The following is a 6401-nucleotide window of genomic DNA, read 5'->3' as shown; positions in this document are numbered from 1 at the left end:
GCAGTGTTGATGATCTGAAACGTGCACTCAGAATGTACGAGTATGATAAGCAACATTTATTGATTGAGAAGCTGGTTAAAGTGCAGAAAGAAAATTATTGCCTACTAGAGATGCCAAAGAAATTACAGTCAGAAATGAGCAGTAGTACTCAACTAAATGCCATACTTGAGGTGGAGATACAGACTGTCTGTGTCAAGCATGGTGAGTTGCAGACAACATACTTTGAATTACAAAACAAAAACTCTCAAGTACTTCATCAGAATGAGATATTGTTGACAAAGATCTCAAAAATCAAAGAGGATAAATGGATAGTGGAATAGGACATTAGGCATGTCACATGGATATATACACAAAATAGCCACCTGCATACACTATAGACACACTCCATACATAAATAAAATGAATACTGCAAACGCTACATACAAACAGAAGCAGCCAACCATCTAACACAAATATGATAAATTTCTCAGACATAGCTAGAGAAGCAGTCACAAGAAGGAATAAATTAAGCATATACTTGTAGGATGCACATATCACCAAACTATTTAAATATTTAGTCGCAATTTTCTCCACGTCTATGGCAATGTCATCTTCCTCTTCAGAGTCAATAGATGCTACAAATATATATGTGAGAGACAAATTATCAAAACACAGAAAGTGTTTCATTAAACAGTTGATAAGATTTTTTATGATGACCATTAATTCAATCTCGTGAACACAACTTTGCTTCTGCATTCTTAGGTAATATTGAACTTTGATATCTACCAATAACACGACCCCAATGCTAAATGCATACTCATATGCAACAGTGGTGATAGGAATACTTAGCAAATCACGCGGCATCAATGAAAGTTTCGGATATTCAATTCTATTATCTCTCCAAAATTTAAGTACATCCAAATCTTCATTTCCTTTGTGAACCAACACGAGCTCTTCTAAGTATAAATTTGGTTGTGTCTTTTCTGAACCTTGTTCTGATTGGCTTTCAAAAATATCATACTCCTCCATATCATCCATCATTTCAACATCACCTCTACTACTACTACTTTCCATCATATCAACATCAATAATTGAAATTTTCAAGTACTCTTTGAATAATGCATGCATATTATCCTCAACATCTTTGACTTTTTCAATACAAGTGAGTGGATCAAGTTTGGTGAAGCAAAATTTTACAAGTTTTAACTTGTATCGAGGGTCAAGGACTACCGCCATTGAAGCAATCGGACTATAGTCTTCTTGCCAATATTTTTTAAACTTAACTTCCATTTCAATTGTCATTTCCTTGATATTAGGATCCTCACTTTGTTTCTCTTCAATTATTATCATATGAATTTTCCAAATTTTATGAAAATATATATTGGCAGTAGGATAGTAATTTCGTGAAAACAAAGTAATGACTTCATAGAAAGGCTTCAAAAACTTAGAAATCGTTAGCTTTAACCCAGTCAACTTTTGAAGGACAACATCTAAAGTCAGCATCAAGTACCTTAAATCAGAAAATGCACGACGATTGGGAATAGAACTATTAAGCATCAAGAATGTGGAATTCCATCTCGTCAATACATCTTGACGTACCTTCCCATTCAACTTCAAGCTGGGGTTCTTAATACACTCTACAAATTTTATTTTTCTTGCCTTTGAACCTTTAAGATATCTGATGCTTTTCCTAATGTTACATAACGAAGTTTCAATTGTCTTCCAACCTGCCTTAACAACCAATTTAAAATATGATTTGAACATCGAATATGCGCATACTTTCCATCAGAAAGAAGAGAATCCATCAACGTAAAATGATCGATCAACCTCTCTACAATGTCTTCATTATAACATGCATCATCTAGAGTTATCAAAAATATTTTCTTCTCAATTCCCAATTCTGTAAGCATATTGATCAATTTTGGACCTAAAACAGAACCACTTTGAGAAGGAAGAACAATGACGAAATACCAAAATTCTCTTTTGCAAAATCCAATTTGTATCAACATAATGAGTCGTTACACCATATAACCATCAGAGGTGATTGAAGTCCATAAGTCAGTTGTCAAACATATTTTACTAGAAATACTTGCAAGTTCATCCTTTATTTTTTTTATGACTCTCGTACAGCTTACACACGTCAGCTCTTGCGGTATTTCTTGAAAGAGTTTTCACAGCAGGATTCAAGAAGACATGAATATCCCTAATTCCTTCATGCTCCACAAAGTTAAAAGGATAATTATGTCTAACTATAGCCCTAGCTATCTTTTCACGATATTGTTCATGATCTACTGGCGTACCTTGACTGTTTGCCTTTTTTTGGTGTATCAAGTGATGTCGATTTAAATTTGAAGTTCCTGAAGTCGAGTCAGCCAGCAACACAAGTCGACATGTTTTACATTTTGCTCATAATATGTTATCTTCATTCATATCCCGTGGTAACTTCTCAAAAAAATTCATGTTTCACATCTTTGTTTTCTTTGTTTTGATTAACTTGTTGCACTCTCTTGAACCTCTTCAACGGATGCTTCAATATTATGATCCATAAAAAGTATTAAAGCCTATAAAAAAATAAACACAAAATCAATATAAGAGCCTAATGTAGTAATGCAAAAAAAGAGCCAATTTCAGAACATGTTTGAACTAGGAACACAACCATACAAAAGAATTGCTGCTCTAAAATAGAAATTCTTGAAACTATTTCTAATGATTCTGCACATCTACCAAAATACAGTTGATCAATCACTTCACTGTCTATTTTTTTAAGTACAAAATTAGAATGTTTTAGCATGTGAAAAAACAGCAATTGACCAATAGTAGTAGTTGCTAATAATAGCATTCGTTTGGGGATATGACTCTTTCACTTTTGGTAAATCGCATATGCTTTCCTATGCTAAGTTGTTGCTATTGTTATTCACTTGAAAATATGACATTATAACAACTGGTGGTTTAGCCAGTTGCATTTGTTGTTGCAAATCACATGACATTTGAGAAACAAAAATGCATAACCTTAGGTTTTCTTCGGCTTGCTGTGAAATATGAGTTTCACAAAATAGTCACTTGCATACACTACATATATTCAGAAGCAGACAGCCTTCCAACACAATATTGATAAATTTCTTATAGACATAGCTAGAGAAGCAGTCACAAGAAGGAATAACGGAAATCCAATACTAAAATTTATACCATTAAGAAATAATGAAAACCCAATTCAAATTAACAAGAATAACACAGTATACAAACCTCTAATTGGCATAGAAGTCACAAAAAATCAATTTTAACTCATTGCAAAACTTGGATTTCTAACGCAAAAACGCTCATCACTTGCAACGTTGTGGAGAAAACTTTTCTTCACCGCCAACATCAACGCCATTGGTTTTGTTCCTTAGCTCAAGCTGGTGCAAACTCATCTCAGAAGATGAGTGATAATAGGTGCAGTCATGTTACCCGTGTTCTTTTTTGTGGGCCTCATTTTCCTGATTCTCACAATTATACAAGAGAATATTTGCAAGGCTATCCATTTGTTCAGGTTGATGATGTTCCACTCGAAAGTGTGCCTGCTGTGATTGGTGACTATGATATTTGTTGTTACGATATACTATTAACCATGCGTTTTGATATAGTATTAATATTGAACAATTTTTTATTCATTTATTCAATTCAATAAAGTGTTACATTAAATAGATCAACTATTATATATGTGTCCTTAACTTATATAGTAGATGATTTGGTGTATAGAGTTTAAGCTTATACACAGAAGATTAAATCATCAGTTCTTATAACTTAAAATTTATAGTTCACATTCATAGATGGAAATTTGGACAAAATCATCAGAAAGATTGTAGCACGAGATTAAATGTAATTTATCTTGATTATGAGAATGGCATAGTTCTAACTTCTCGTGCTAGTGCATTTGGTATGTATTGAACGCGACCAAGCAGAGATAGTTGTTTTAGACTGACTGATAAAAACATATTCTCAAACATATTCTCTAAACTATTAAATGTACTTATATTCTTAATCTTGATATAACGATTATGCTCTGTATATATTAATTATCATTTTGGTTTATTAAAAGGTAAGATTCTGAGATGGGTCAATATGCCTGGTAGATTGGATGATAATAATATATATTGGTGAAATAATTAGTTAGTTGATGGAATTCATGTCTCAGTATAGAGATTGATGATACACCTTTTATGAGAAGCTTGTAAGTTTTCATGTGTAAACTCGGCCGGTAGATTTATGAATCTGGCACATGAAATAATTTAAGTATTGCTCTAAAAGAAGTTAATCATTGAATTAAATTCGTCAGTAATTTAATTTATTGATTAGTATCGGTAATCTTAACATGGGGAATCAAATAAGTGTTTAGTGGTGAATTTCGAAATAATAGAGGAGTTCAATTACGAATTTTTAGTGGAATGATTTGTAATTTATTATGGTAAGAATAATTCAAATTAATTATTTAGAATTATTTCCATAATAGGAAGCCTCAGAAATAAATGTTGTGGTCCCTCCAGTGCTCAATTTAACTAGAACTCAGAATCCTATTCTAGTAGAAGATGGAAAAGTAGTGTTCTTTTTCTTTGAAAGAAAACGTGTGTTTGAAGTTCTTCTTGAAGAAAAAGAATTGGTTTTTCTTCTCCTCTTTGGACTAGGAAGACATCTCTATAAATAGGGATTTTTCTAGCCTAGATTCAAAAAAGAGTATTCTATACAATACTTGCCCGCCCAAGTATTGAGAGAGTTCAATTGTTAATTGGGATCACTGTAGAAGACTATAGAACTGGAGTTGGATTTACTTCAAGATATGTGCACACGCTTCAAGAGGTAATCCTGAGTTAATTTTCAGCATACTTTGTATGTGATAACTATTTGTGATTGTTATTTATATTCATGCAAGATGTATGATTCTGGAATGCTTCCGCTGTGTATGTTATTTTCTAACAATTGGCATCAAGAGTCATACTTGCATCTTTATACATAACCTAAAATATGCATATGTGAAATTATATGTATGATTCGTGATTGTGAATTTTGTTTTATCTCGAAAAGGACAGAACGGATAAAAAACTTGATTTGATTTGTTTTTGTTAAATGCATACGGTAATAGTTACTTATGAAAATTGATATGTAAGTTTTGATAATATTCTCATATGGTGATGCACGGTGTTCCTTGGATGGATAATTTTAAAAGAAATTTGATAGTTGTACCTGTCATTATTTTTTAAATTGTGGCGGCACTTTTGTGCAAATTTTTTCTCGTATTATGGCGGCTTATGGCGGCTGGTTGTTTTCTGGTATAGTAAGAAAAAAAATAAAGAATTTAAAATTGAATTGCTGATTTTTTTTCTAACCCATGAATTGTATAAAAATCACATGTGTTTGGGTGTAATCTTTTTCTTCGTAAAAAGTTTGACCACTTGTGATTTTTTTATAAAATTACTTTGGCTCATATGTAATTAATGATCCATGTTTCTTGGAAGAGTTTAAACCACTTTTGAAAGAAAAAAAAAATTTGCAACAGTAACTTAAAAAAAAAAGGATTTACTGTAACAGTTTTGAAAATATGATAAGCTGAAATTTTTGTTGTTTGCATAGTTTCTTTCTAGAAATTTGTTGGCATAAAATTTACCAAGAAAATAAAATAGTGATGAGTAATTTTTTTAAAAATAAAAAATAAAAAAATTACCAAGATTAAATAGTAATGAAGTATTAAGTTTATGTGTTGGCTTAGACCTTCCTCCCCATCGGATGAATTTAATACAAGTCATTACATATTTAATCGCTAGTTTGATAATTTGTATTAACTCTCCTAAACTGAGTAATATATGATTGGATCAATGCAACTAGAGGATTTTCACTTGAATTAAAGTAACAGTAGACTCTCCAACTGAGTTAGGTCTGTATAAGTTTATGGAGTGAATAATCGGTCATTATATATGTATACTGTATGAATAGTTCTCCAATCCCAACGATTTGCTATTTAAATGCATGAATGTATATGTATATCATGAGTTTGAATGTAAATATTCAATGTTATATGACTATGTTATTGATCTATTGTAACTATTTCTTCAATCTCAGATTCAACATGTCTCCTTTTAATCCCATTAGTACTATTTTGGGTCAAAACAAACTAGAGGGTTCTAACTATGTTGACTGGAGGAGAAATCTTGACATTGTGTTAACTGCTGAAGAATGTAAGTTTGTGCTTCATGAGGAATGTCCATTGAAACCAAATGATCAGTCGAGTGATGAGGATAAGTTAGCTTATCAGAAATGGCGCAAAGCTGATGAGATGGCGCGATGTTACATTATGGCTTCAATGTCAAATGTTTTGCAACATCAACATCAAGCTATGTTGTCTGCTTTTGAAATTCTGGAGAATCTCAAACAAATGTTTGGAGACCAGGGTC

The 6401-nt window shown here is 32.1% G+C and overlaps 1 long non-coding RNA gene across 1 annotated transcript; it reads right to left on the bottom strand.

Annotated features, from left to right (window-relative positions):
- Positions 1-269: 269 nt before the first annotated feature.
- On the bottom strand, positions 270-3559 carry LOC104646222 (uncharacterized). The gene is made up of 2 exons (XR_011219886.1): positions 3223-3559; positions 270-2540 (listed from the first exon to the last, which is right to left on the bottom strand). It is a non-coding gene; the product is annotated as an uncharacterized lncRNA (long non-coding RNA).
- Positions 3560-6401: the final 2842 nt, after the last annotated feature.

Source organism: Solanum lycopersicum, chromosome 3 (genome assembly GCF_036512215.1).
Source record: "Solanum lycopersicum chromosome 3, SLM_r2.1".
NCBI lineage: Eukaryota > Viridiplantae > Streptophyta > Magnoliopsida > Solanales > Solanaceae > Solanum > Solanum lycopersicum.
This window is presented reverse-complemented; position numbering and strand designations above follow the sequence as displayed.